The sequence below is a fragment of the Pseudophryne corroboree genome, chromosome 1 (assembly GCF_028390025.1).
Source record: "Pseudophryne corroboree isolate aPseCor3 chromosome 1, aPseCor3.hap2, whole genome shotgun sequence".
Classification (NCBI taxonomy): domain Eukaryota; kingdom Metazoa; phylum Chordata; class Amphibia; order Anura; family Myobatrachidae; genus Pseudophryne; species Pseudophryne corroboree.
This window is the reverse complement of record NC_086444.1, coordinates 990834566-990848731: the sequence shown is the minus strand read 5'-3', so window position 1 is coordinate 990848731 and position 14166 is coordinate 990834566. Positions and strand designations below refer to the sequence as shown.

Sequence of the window (14166 nt, the reverse complement as noted above, 5' to 3'; positions counted from 1 at the left end):
GTATTCCCGTCGGTCTATGTATTTCCTCCTCTTCCTCTCATACCCAAGGTGCTGAGAATCATAAGGAAAGGAGGAGTGAGAACAATACTCATTGTTCCAGATTGGCCACGAAGGACCTGGTATCCAGATCTGCAAGAAATGCTCACAGAGGACCCGTGGCCTCTGCCTCTAGGACAGGACTTGTGCAACAGGGGCCATGTCTGTTCCAAGACTTACCGCGGCTGCGTTTGACGGCATGGCGGTTGAACGCCGGAACCTAGCAGAAAAAGGCATTCCGGATGAGGTCATTCCTACGCTGATAGAGGCTAGGAAGGATGTGACGGCTCAACATTATCACCGTATATGGCAAAAATATGTTGCTTGGTGTGAGGCCAGGAATGCCCCTATGGAGGAATTCCAGCTGGGCCGTTTCCTTCACTTCCTACAGTCGGGAGTGACTTTGGGCCTGAAATTGGGTTCCATTAAGGTCCAGATTTCGGTCCTATCCATTTTCTTTCAAAAAGAACTGGCTTCTCTTCCTGAAGTTCAGACGTTGTAAAGGGAGTGCTGCATATTCAGCCCCCTTTTGTGCCTCCAATGGCACCTTGGGATCTTAACGTGGTGTTGAGTTTCCTGAAGTCACACTGGTTTGAGCCACTCAAAACCGTGGAGTTAAAAATTTCTCACGTGGAAGGTGGTCATGCTATTAGCCTTGGCTTCAGCTAGGCGTGTGTCAGAATTAGCGGCTTTGTCACATAAAAGCCCCTATCTGGTTTTCCATATGGACAGGGCAGAATTGCAGACCCGTCCACAATTTCTACCAAAAGTGGTGTCATCTTTTCATATGAACCAACCTATTGTGGTGCCTGTGGCTACTCGTGACTTGGAGGATTCCGAGTTGCTGGATGTGGTCAGGGCTTTGAAGGTTTATGTAGCCAGAACGGCTAGAGTCAGGAAAACTGAGTCGCTGTTTATCCTGTATGCATCCAACAAGCTGGATGCTCCTGCTTCAAAGCAAACTATTGCTCGCTGGATCTGTAACACGATTCAGCAGGCTCATTCTGCGGCTGGATTGCCGCTTCCAAAATCAGTAAAAGCCCACTCCACAAGGAAGGTGGGCTCTTCTTGGGAGGCTGCCCGAGGGGTCTCGGCATTACAGCTTTGCCGAGCAGCTACTTGTTCAGGTTCAAACACTTTTGCAAAGTTTTACAAGTTTGATACCCTAGCTGAGGAGGACCTTGTGTTTGCTCATTCGGTGCTGCAGAGTCATCCGCACTCTCCCGCCCATTTGGGAGCTTTGGTATAAACCCCATGGTCCTTACGGAGTCCCCATCATCCACTAGGACGTTAGAGAAAATAAGATTTTACTTACCGGTAAATCTATTTCTCGTAGTCCGTAGTGGATGCTGGGCGCCCGTCCTAAGTGCGGACTTCTTCTGCAATACTTGTATATAGTTATTGCTTAAATAAGGGTTATGTTGTGGTTGCATCAGGGTTGATCTGATGCTCCGTTGTTGTTCATACTGTTAACTGGGTAAGTTTATCACGAGTTATACGGTGTGATTGGTGTTACTGGTATGAGTCTTGCCCTGGATTCCAAAATCCTTTCCTTGTACTGTCAGCTCTTCCGGGCACAGTTTCTCTAACTGAGGTCTGGAGGAGGGACATAGAGGGAGGAGCCAGAGCACACCAGTATCCAAATTCTTTCTTAAAGTGCCCTGTCTCCTGCGGAGCCCGTCTATTCCCCATGGTCCTTACGGAGTCCCCTGCATCCACTATGGACTACGAGAAATAGATTTACCGGTAAGTAAAATCTTATTTTATCTGACTGGTTGCATTCTTTGCGACCAGGTCAGATAAAGCACTTGCTGGTATGGTCGCATCTGATGCGACCATGCCAGGCAAGTGGTTAAGCACAAAATCAATAAAAAAAAATCCACCAAACATCTACTTTTTATAAATATACCACCAAGTTCGTCTTCGCTAGTCATATAAGCATGCACGCTAGAAGATAATGTCAGGGAGTCGCTAATGCAAGCCACCTCTCCTGCCTACTGATTACTACTTCCCACTCCTGCAATTTTACACATGCTTCTCCTTATCTGTGGAATTCTCTACCTCTCTCTATCAAACTCTCCACCTCTCTACAAAACTTCCAACAGGCTCTCAAGACCCACTTCTTCACCAGACCCAAACAACTCTCATCGTAACCCTCTGTTCCACTCTCACTGTCTACTCCATCTGTGTCACCCCTGTCTGTCTCCTCCTCCCCATTAGAATGTAAGATCTCACGAGCAGGGCCCTCTTCTCTCATGTGCCTTTCCTTCTCTTACATAAACTATCTTCTACTCCGTACTCCCTTCGAAGGCATCAAACCCCTTGGTTTTCTGCCTCCATAGTTTGTATAGTGTTGTTTGCTGATGCAGATACAGTATGTTTGTATACCCTGTTCTTGTCCTATATTGTCTTGAACTGAACATCACTGTTTTCTTGTTTTGCTTATTTGGTTTTGAACTCTGTAACTGGGTGCTGTGGATCCCTTTTGGTGCTCTATAAATAAAAGATAATAATAACAGGAAGTGACCGTTTAAGGTGTTAATGGGTACTTTATGGGGGTGGTTGGTAAAACTTAGACATGTCATGCGCATTTTCGGGGAATGTATCTGCTGATGGCCGTGAGCTCATATGTGCAAAAACATGGCATCTGAGTCGCTACTGCTGTGTCCGGTCTGAGTAGCCATACACCAACCTTTAGCCCCGATATTCCTTATTTTTGTGTATAAGCTGCAAATATGTACGCAGTTGCAAATGAGTTTACAATAGCCCCAGTGGCAGCTTTACTTGCTAATATTAGCAATTCCGTATCCTAGATAATCACACTTGCTAATACATTAGCAAACAAACATGAAATAGGCCCATAGTGCAGACACAAATTATGATTTTTATTAAATCGGCTGTCAAGTTCAGTATTGTTTTAGTAAAGGATCATTGTCTACCACAGTCATTACTATTTTGGACTTTAATTTGTTTCATGGATTTCAGGGAGTTGCCGTCGATGGACAGGTCATTGAGGACATCTCTCATAACTCACAAGTAAGATGCTGCAGCAATTATTAAATACGTTTTTATGGTCTTATGTTTTTATTTTAGTAATGAGATCTTTACCTCTGTTACCCACCTCATCAGCATTGGTGGTGAGCACTATATTGGGGCATTGTGTAGCTGGCACTACTGGGAGGACCTGGGTATCTGGCACTGCTGAAGGCAATGTGTAAATGGGACTTCAGGGGGCATTGTGTGTCTGGCACTGCTGGGGGCATTGTGTAAATGCCATTTCTGGTGGTATTATATACCTGCACTGCTGGGAGCATTGTGCAATTGGCACTACTGGGTGCATTAAGTGTATCTGGCACTACTGGGGGCATTATGTGTGTATATGGTGCTACTAAGGGCAGTATGTGTACTATATATTACACTACTCAGTGATTATGTGTTTTTTTTTAAATTGATGCCCTGATTCTTTGGTAGCTTCACTCACATCACTGCCCACCTCTGCCCTGCCCACTGTTCCTAAACCTATTTTCCTACAAAAATAGCACTGGATAAGGGAATACAGGTTGAGTATCCCATATCCAAATATTCCGAAATACGGAATATTCCGAAATACGGACTTTTTTGAGTGAGACTGAGATAGTGAAACCTTTTTGATGGCTCAGTGTACACAAACTTTGTTTAATACTCAAAGTTATTAAAAATATTGTATTAAATTAACTTCAGACTGTGTGTATAAGGTGTATATGACACATAAATGAATTCTGTGAATGTACACACACTTTGTTTAATGCACAAAGTTATAAAAAATATTGGCTAAAATGACCTTCAGGCTGTGTGTATAAGGTGTATATGAAACATAAATGCATTCTGTGCTTAGATTTAGGTCCCATCACCATAATATCTCGTTATGGTATGCAATTATTCCAAAATACAGAAAAATCCGATATCCAAAATTCCTCTGGTCCCAAGCATTTTGGATAAGGGATACTCAACCTGTATATAGATGTAACAGCATTGAAACTTAAGCGTTGGGAAATAGATTTTCTACTACACGGCAATTCTTTGTTGGACTATTTGTTGGACTATTACAGAGAAAGGATGGTGCCGAGAGGTTTCAGGGTGCGCAATGTCCCCTCCATCAGCCGTTTTAACCCAGAGTTCTGCAAAAAATGGGTCGGTATCCTTAATAAATGCAGCTTGTATTTGATGCTGTTGGTGGTGGAGGAAGCCGGCAAAGAATTGGTTTCCACCCGTGATAAAATTGGTAATTTGGAAGCAGAGCATTTATCTGCATTACAAAGTGATTTAGATCACGACTGGCTACAAAAACTTCAATCTCAGTGCGATAACTACCACAGAGACCTGATAAGATTCAAGCGGAATAAGCACCAGATAGTTAAATATGGAGGTGAACCAGGAGAACACAAGCCCCACAATTCTTCAGCTAAACACGGCTGTCGAAGAAGACAAGAAACTCAACGCCATACATCAGCTACGTCCAACAGTGACAGCGAAATTATACAGCAGGACACTGAAGGGGCATCTAATATGTCAAGTGTCCCTTTAAGGACCCCTCCGGTCACTCCGATCGTAAGAGAAAAAGGAAGGCGAGGATGACCACCAGCAGGGGCGGACAATGCGCGAGGAACAAGAGGGTCCTCAGCAACGAAAAATCATTAATTTACAATCTGTCTGATAGAGTCTTTACCAAACATGAAGAGAAAGTTTTGGAAAAGGGTCTGTCTTTTGTCCCAACCACCAACTTTGACGACTTCACATGGCAGGTGGACATACATCGTTTTGCATGAAAATTAAGACTGCATGAGTTTTTCCAGTCACAACCTTCAGATACGCCAACCCCCTTTCAGGAGACTATACACCACAAATTCATTAACACAAGACACCAGTCATCTTTTGATCCGCCTCTTCCAATCCGTCCATTAAATCTTACATACGCCTTATGGATGTGTCGGTTTCCAAATACAGTAAAGTGAAACCCAGAATCAACTCTAATTTATCATGACAAGAGAAAGCCACCTTAAAACAACTAGGGGACTACAGAGACATCGTGATCCGCCCTGCCGATAAGGAGGGTGGGATAGTAGTCATGAATTTGACAGATTACACGAAGGAGATAAACCTGCAGTTAGCAGATGAGCCCACCTACGAGAAATTACCACAGGACCCCACTGTAATATACAAAAAAGATGTAGACTCCCTCTTGAATAAACCATGCACAAGTGGTTTGATTACACCTAAACTTCGTAAAGCTTTTACACAAGAACATCCAGTAGCACCGATATTTTTTACAGTCCCCAAGATTCACAAGAATTCCCAGTGCCCACCGGGGCGACCAATTATCGCAGCCAGAAATTCAATTTATCAACCGATCTCGATTTTCCTGGATGGTACATTGCAACCACTGATCCTCAAGCAGAGATACCACATGTTTCTTACAACGTCTGTCGTTGATTGACACAGTGCCCACTAACACACTAATGTGTGTAATTGATGTGTGTAGCTTATATACAAGCATCCCCCACCGGGAGGGCCTACAGGCTATAGAGGATTTCCAGATAGCAGAGAAAATGGAGGTCTTAGACCGTAATCTGTTCCTGAAGCTGTTGGGATTAACCCTGATGAAGAGGAACTTCTTCCTTTTTAATGGGCACTTCTTTCGCCAGAAGACCGGGTGTGCGATGGGGAGTAATGTCTCCCCTTCTTTTGCCAACATCTTCATGTTTAAAGAGGAGGAGACTATTTTCTTTCAGAACCCAGAGGTTGCTAGATACATATTACTATACACCCGTTTTATAGACAACTTGTTCTTTCTATGTACAGGCCCTCCTGATCTTTTTGAGCTTCTGATGGCGACAGTCAATTCACAAATTTCCCCTATTAAATTCACCTATCAAGTAAGCACGACTTCCATTAACTATTTGGATGTTCAGATTACCATCAGCAATTGAATGATCCACACAGGATTCTACACTAAGGCAACTGACCAAAATACATTTTTATGAGCAAATAGTCATTACCCTTTGGGCCTCAAAGTAGGTCTCCCTAGGTCGCAAATGATCAGGGTCTCCCGAATTGTGAGTGACCATACAACGCTGGAAGCTGAACTGGATGAATTAATTATAAAGTTCCTCCAGAGAGGATATGATTGCAAAATATTACTATCCCAAAAGAAAGAGGTCCTAGCGATGCCAAGAAGCAGCATGATGGTACTTAAGGTAGAAACACAGGAAACAGTGATCCCGCTTGTAGTTCACAATAACACCTCCAGTGCGATTATTCCATGTCCACCAGGGCCTTATGGCCGTTGGTAAAAACACAAATATAAGGAAATGACTTAGTGCGCAAAGTGATAGCTGCTGGACGTTTCTCCCTTCACCGAAGGTTCCCAATCCCTTCACCAAAAATACAACAATAGTGAAAATAAAGACGGAAGGGGGACTTATCCTGCGCTTCTTGGGGGAGTCACAATTCAAAATGATTCAAGCGTTGTTTGCAATCTCCCATATATGGAAAGACAAAATGATTGTATAATGTGAAGTACAATTTTAATAAAATAAAACCATAATTTAACATTGGTTATAAAAATGGGTGTGACAAATGTATAGCAGCATGAATATAACAATAGCATACATCAAATCCAAGGGATTCTTCCGATGTGGCAGTTGTTTGGGCTGTAGAGGTGTTAAAGGGGCAGGTAATAAAATTACAGAAGTACAGATCAATAACACCAAATTCAAAGTTTTGGACTTCGTTACCTGCAATACCAACAATGTTGTCTACGGGATTGAGTGCGACTGTGGTCTCTGGTATATAGGGAGAACTTCCCGACCACTCAAAACAAGATTGGGGGAGCATCTAAGAAACATTAGGAAATCACTGACCACCCATGCATTATCGGAACATTTCCGTACGACACACCACAGTAACTGCGGAGCCATCAAACAATTCTGCAGACTCAGACACATTAAAGGCGACTGGAGACGCAAAGACCTTGCGACCCAGCTGGCCAAAGCAGAAATGAAGGCGATTTATGAATTGGGGACTCTAAAACCACAAGGCCTTAATGCTGATTTTGAGGTCAAGTGGTTCCTTTGAAGTTAACCCCAAGATTTCATTTTTTAGACTTCCTGCGACATATAGCAATTTACATCCTAAATAGGTTCCCCTGTGCTTTTACATTTTTATATATATTTTTTTTTTTTTTATTAGACATCTTTTGGTAGTAGAGTTTTTATTGTTATATTTCTATGCACACAGGTCCCTGTCACCCTTAAACTATTAGTTTGGTGGCCCCCACATAAAAAATTGTATGATTTTAAAACGGTTTTTATTATTGAAATTTTTGTTAATGAATGTTTTACTCCTGCTCACATACTAGAGCTGTAGGCCTCTTTTCAGTCACTTTTCATTATCAAAACAACTTTTGCATCAGCACCCCATTGTCTTCAACAGATAACAAAGGGACCTGTATGTTTATGTTTACAGCGGAAGTGACGTGACGCACTGTTTTGTGCGTCTCTGAATAGACTCCCACGGACTAATGCTACCGGAAGTGACGTAGCGGACTTGAAAGCATACACGAAGCGGGACTTGTTTGAATCAACTGGAGGATTCGGAGTACGCTGGGGGCGATCCACAGCGGAGGAGGATGTCATACAGGAGGATGTGTGGCCGCGAGGGATTATACAAACAGGAGTGGATTTATGAACAAAGAAACGGATCCGCAACCGGAAATACATGGACATCGTCATGGCAACAGAGAGCCACAGCGTGACGCTAAGGACCATGGGACTTGGTGAGATTATCAATTGTATAGGGTCCAGCTGTTCACGCTGTGTGCTGATTGGCTAGGGACACTTTAAATACATTCTGTCAGCAGCTATTTGTCATTCGTTTGCACCTTGAGAAAGACCTCTGTAAGAGGTAGAAACGCGTTGGTGGACAGAGGACTGATAGAGGGGGAGCAGTGGCATCTTTACCGATCCAGTACAGCGTGGCACAAGGGGTTCCCGGGTCCCCTGAGATTCAAAACTCCCGCAAGCTTGCTTTGAACTGGTCATACAGTTCTATACATCTGTTAATTTTTCATTACCCCCCACTGCAGTCCCAATACATGCTGCTTTCATCTGTATATGCTATTGTTATATTCATGCTGCTATACATTTGTCACACCCATTTTTATAACCAATGTTAAATTATGGTTTTATTTTATTAAAATTGTACTTCACATTATACAATCATTTTGTCTTTCCATATATGGGAGATTGCAAACAACGCTTGAATCATTTTGAATTGTGACTCCCCCAAGAAGCGCAGGATAAGTCCCCCTTCCGTCTTTATTTTCACTTATGGCCGTTGGTGTCCACAGACAAACCCTTATCCAGCTTCAAGAATATACGTCCAATGCCTTGTTACAACGGGGGACGTAATATTAAAGACATTGTAGTAAAATTGGTAATTTGGAAGCAGAGCATTTATCTGCATTACAAAGTGATTTACATCACGACTGGCTACAAAAACTTCAATCTCAGTGCGATAACTACCACAGAGACCTGATAAGATTCAAGCGGAATAAGCACCAGATAGTTAAATATGGAGGTGAACCAGGAGAACACAAGCCCCACAATTCTTCAGCTAAACACGGCTGTCGAAGAAGACAAGAAACTCAACGCCATACATCAGCTACGTCCAACAGTGACAGCGAAATTATACAGCAGGGCACTGAAGGGGCATCTAATATGTCAAGTGTCCCTTTAAGGACCCCTCCGGTCACTCTGATCGTAAGAGAAAAAGGAAGGCGAGGATGACCACCAGCAGGGGCGGACAATGCGCGAGGAACAAGAGGGTCCTCAGCAACGAAAAATCATTAATTTACAATCTGTCTGATAGAGTCTTTACCAAACATGAAGAGAAAGTTTTGGAAAAGGGTCTGTCTTTTGTCCCAACCACCAACTTTGACGACTTCACATGGCAGGTGGACATACATCGTTTTGCATGAAAATTAAGACTGCATGAGTTTTTCCAGTCACAACCTTCAGATACGCCAACCCCCTTTCAGGAGACTATACACCACAAATTCATTAACACAAGACACCAGTCATCTTTTGATCCGCCTCTTCCAATCCGTCCATTAAATCTTACATACGCCTTATGGATGTGTCGGTTTCCAAATACAGTAAAGTGAAACCCAGAATCAACTCTTAATTTATCATGACAAGAGAAAGCCACCTTAAAACAACTAGGGGACTACAGAGACATCGTGATCCGCCCTGCCGATAAGGAGGGTGGGATAGTAGTCATGAATTTGACAGATTACACGAAGGAGATAAACCTGCAGTTAGCAGATGAGCCCACCTACGAGAAATTACCACAGGACCCCACTGTAATATACAAAAAAGATGTAGACTCCCTCTTGAATAAACCATGCACAAGTGGTTTGATTACACCTAAACTTCGTAAAGCTTTTACACAAGAACATCCAGTAGCACCGATATTTTTTACAGTCCCCAAGATTCACAAGAATTCCCAGTGCCCACCAGGGCGACCAATTATCGCAGCCAGAAATTCAGTTTATCAACCGATCTCGATTTTCCTGGATGGTACATTGCAACCACTGATCCTCAAGCAGAGACACCACATGTTTCTTACAACGTCTGTCTTATATACAAGCATCCCCCACCGGGAGGGCCTACAGGCTATGGAGGATTTCCAGATAGCAGAGAAAATGGAGGTCTTAGACCGTAATCTGTTCCTGAAGCTGTTGGGATTAACCCTGATGAAGAGGAACTTCTTCCTTTTTAATGAGCACTTCTTTCGCCAGAAGACCGGGTGTGCGATGGGGAGTAATGTCTCCCCTTCTTTTGCCAACATCTTCATGTTTAAAGAGGAGGAGACTATTTTCTTTCAGAACCCAGAGGTTGCTAGATACATATTACTATACACCCGTTTTATAGACAACTTGTTCTTTCTATGTACAGGCCCTCCTGATCTTTTTGAGCTTCTGATGGCGACAGTCAATTCACAAATTTCCCCTATTAAATTCACCTATCAAGTAAGCACGACTTCCATTAACTATTTGGATGTTCAGATTACCATCAGCAATTGAATGATCCACACAGGATTCTACACTAAGGCAACTGACCAAAATACATTTTTATGAGCAAATAGTCATTACCCTTTGGGCCTCAAAGTAGGTCTCCCTAGGTCGCAAATGATCAGGGTCTCCCGAATTGTGAGTGACCATACAACGCTGGAAGCTGAACTGGATGAATTAATTATAAAGTTCCTCCAGAGAGGATATGATTGCAAAATATTACTATCCCAAAAGAAAGAGGTCCTAGCGATGCCAAGAAGCAGCATGATGGTACTTAAGGTAGAAACACAGGAAACAGTGATCCCGCTTGTAGTTCACAATAACACCTCCAGTGCGATTATTCCATGTCCACCAGGGCCTTATGGCCGTTGGTGTCCACAGACAAACCCTTATCCAGCTTCAAGAATATACGTCCAATGCCTTGTTACAACGGGGGACGTAATATTAAAGACATTGTAGTCCACACGGACATTACGGCTTTCCAAACAAGCGTCATCAAACAGGCACTCTCTGAAAAAGCCTTGGTTGCGAAGCATTTAGAAGAAAAAGGACATTCCTTAGGTGATTTCAAGCATCTGATAATAGATCATGTGGCGAAAAACCTGAGAGGTGGTGATCGTGAGGGCAGCCACCTACGGAAGGAAGCCAGGTGGATCTATGAATTGGGGACTATCAACCCTAAGGGTCTCAATGAACTGATGCTATGGAACCTGTTCTTACACACCTAAATAGTCGTTCAGGCGAAGGCCTGAGTAATCTTTTTCTAAGTAGTAATTTAGTCCCCCCAACATTGTAATCTCTTCTGGACCTTTTTCTCCTTTCGTTTTCTTTTCTTTTAACTATTTCTAGATTTCAGCTTCTAGTGACACTATGTTATATTGTCCCAGTAGTTGCATTGTACGATATTTGTGACTCTAGTAGCTAGCACGCTTTATATGTTTATAGTACAGTAGGTCAAAATCACTATATTAAAAGTCACGTATATGGTTATGTATGGCACATCTGTATTACCCCTTTGATCACAGCACGCTTTAACACTGTTTTTTGAGACCATCCATTATATTTAACTTTGTATGTGTGTGTGTGTGTATATATATATAGATATAGATATATACATATATATATATATATATATATATATATATGGGTTAGTTTTCACATCCTTTTATATACCGTCTACACTTTTTTACATTTCTTAAAAATGTTTCCACCTCTTTTAATATTTGAATATTTTGTATATGCACACACATGTCTTTTCACAGTTAATAGTACAGTGGTTATATTCACTAGAGCGCATATATTTACGGAGTCACTTCATTATTAAATATCAGGTCATTTAGTGCAATTCAACTGCTGGGTCAGTTGACTAGCCATGTGGTTGTCGGGATTCTATAATTTACTGTACACGCTTCTTGTTTACTAGCGCGTCAGGAAGGCGGCGACGGGCGTCCAGCTGCCATGGTAACCGACGGCCACCCCATGATGACGTTTACGGAAGACGCCGGGTCCTGGGTCTGGGAGGCGCTTCCCACTAACGCAGATGGGGCTTCTTCTCTTGATAAGAAGGTATGTTTTTACTTGTTCTTATTGTTACTCACCTTGACAAAGGGGCATATTAGCCCCGAAATGTTGGAATTACATGGAGTGATATTTTAATACACCGATTTCAATAATGGAAGCCTCCGAGTGCTGTTGCATCTTTTTTGTATTTGTAGATGTAATAGCATATAGAGAAATGTCATGCAAATAGGTTTAAATAAGGCTCCTTACATCCCTGAAGTAGGTGAAGATGGATGAAAAAAGTAAAAGGGAAGATCCTCTTAAGTATATACAATACCTTTACTTGAATTCCTATAGATAAGAAAGAAAATGTTATGCTGTGAATGACTATTCAGATATGTAAGGTGACTATAGGGGACTCGAATTCCAATCATCATGATTAAGAAACAAATTTCAGCCTCTGTAATAACTGGTGTTTTAAACAGTGTGACCAATCAGGATCTGCATGTAAAGTTTCTCAAAGTTAATTTGTAATATTTGGAACTCACAGTCACAAAGTTGTGTGTGCTGCTCTTTGCATCCTAGTAATTTGTATGTCTGACTTTGGGTGTTTGGGTATTTACACTATGTGTCTGGGCACTTCACTCCTACAGTATGTACAGTACTTGGGCACTTGACTACTATGTGTCTGGGCACTTAAGTACTGTTTGTCTGGGCTCATACCTGCTGGGAATGTTGGAATATAGGAAGAAACAGTGCTTGGAGATCCTCATCCCCAAGCACCGCCTCCAGGACACATTACCGGTGACCTCACTAACCTTGCATATTACCAGGTCGGGTCGCCAGTCTGAAAGGTGTCTCAAGCGGGTTGCATCCAGGAAGGAGTTGTGTACAAGTCCCTGGTGCAACCCGCTGTATGCAGGCTGAAAGGGGTATTACTTCACCAGTTGTGTTGGTTTATTAAAGTATAACAGGTACTGCCATATTCACTGTTTTCTAAGCACTGGTTCTCTAATCACATGGTCTGGATACTGAATGCTGATTTGACAAGGCAGTCTGGGAGCAGAGGAGCTTTGTGAGAAGAAGGGGGAGTCTGCAGGAGTGACTGGAGGTGCTGGACGCATGCTGAGCGAGGAGAAGAGCGAAAGCTGAGAACAGGTGCCAACCACAGAGTCATTCTGCGTGGTGAGAGCAGCACTACAGAGTAGAAGCAGCAGGGTGCTAACGGGAAGCTGAGAGCTGGGTGAGCAAGTGCGAGACATTGCAGCCGGAGACCGGACACCACCAGGCCTAGTAAAAGATGCAGATGCCGCGGCCATCTTGTGACAGTGAGGAGCCATTGAAACTAGTCCAGCAAAATGAATACTTTTGTCATAGAGTCCTGAGTGTGCACATTGAGACTGTTTGTGACCCAAACCACGGGCAGACCAGACCCCAGCCCAAGTATCCTTGCTGTGCAGTGTAAAGGGCACAGACAGCATAGTGCGATATCCAAAAGTTAGTGCCTGTTGAAGGGTCAGTCTAGGTAACCACCCCCTGCTTTAACATTGTTGGGATACCATAGACTGAGTTATATGTGCAGAGTGCAAATGAGTTACCTAATGTAGAAAAGGATGAGTTATTTGTACAAGTGAAAGTAAGTTCCTTTAACTGGAAGGAAGGGGTTTGTTTAACCAAGAGACCCTCATTGACAATTGAGTTATATTTGTCAGGAGACACTACCATCCCTTCCCTAGCTATCTTCTTTTAAAATAAAACTTTCATACATTGACATTATTACAACCCAGGATTCTTTACATCTGTGTTCCAATTCCCCTATTGCAACACTGTGGCATCACAAAATTCTACAACAGCTCCAACATTATTGCCGGTGAAGATCATTATACCTTGGCTAGGGAAAGCTAGAAATGTAGTAATTGTTATTGAAAAGTTTGTGTTTTATTACTGTTCTCGTTACCACATTATAGATTGGGATTGGGATTATAATATGCCAATAATTGTGATTCAATTGATTGTTTTTTGCATTTTTGAATTATCCATTGTGATGTGAATTGTAACCAATTGCCTTCCCTTTATCTTCCTTTGATGCCCAATTTTTCTTGTGATTAATCAATATTATCTGCCAATTAACCAATCATCATCCACAAACCAGAGTTTATTGCGGCGCAATAAAAAGACATCCTGTTGGAATTGCTGACTCACTCCTGTTTCGTATCAATCTATCCTACCTCTCTGGGCAAGGTTCAACAGAACAAGGTACAGGGAGAAACATTTCAGGGGAAAGGTTCGTCACATAGCACCACCCAACACCTGTGATACCTCTCTCAACCACTTAGACCAGGCATGTCCAAACTGCGGCCCTCCAGCTGTTAAGAAACTACACATCCCAGCATGCCCTGACACAGCTTTAGCATTGTCTGACAGCAAAACTGTGTCAGTGCATGCTGGGATATGTAGTTTCACAACAGCTGGAGGGCCGCAGTTTGGACATGCCTGACTTAGATGTACCCACTAACCCT

At 42.6% G+C, this 14166-nt stretch overlaps 1 long non-coding RNA gene across 1 annotated transcript in view; it reads left to right on the top strand.

The window, feature by feature from the left end:
• The window catches only part of LOC134921410 (uncharacterized), a 127702-nt gene extending 113892 nt beyond the window's left edge, over nucleotides 1–13810 (top strand). Inside the window, exons 3-5 of the long non-coding RNA XR_010177480.1 lie at nucleotides 3022–3072; nucleotides 11571–11713; nucleotides 12699–13810. This is a non-coding gene — a long non-coding RNA (uncharacterized LOC134921410). The remainder of the gene's footprint in view (nucleotides 1–3021; nucleotides 3073–11570; nucleotides 11714–12698) is intronic.
• Nucleotides 13811–14166: the final 356 nt, after the last annotated feature.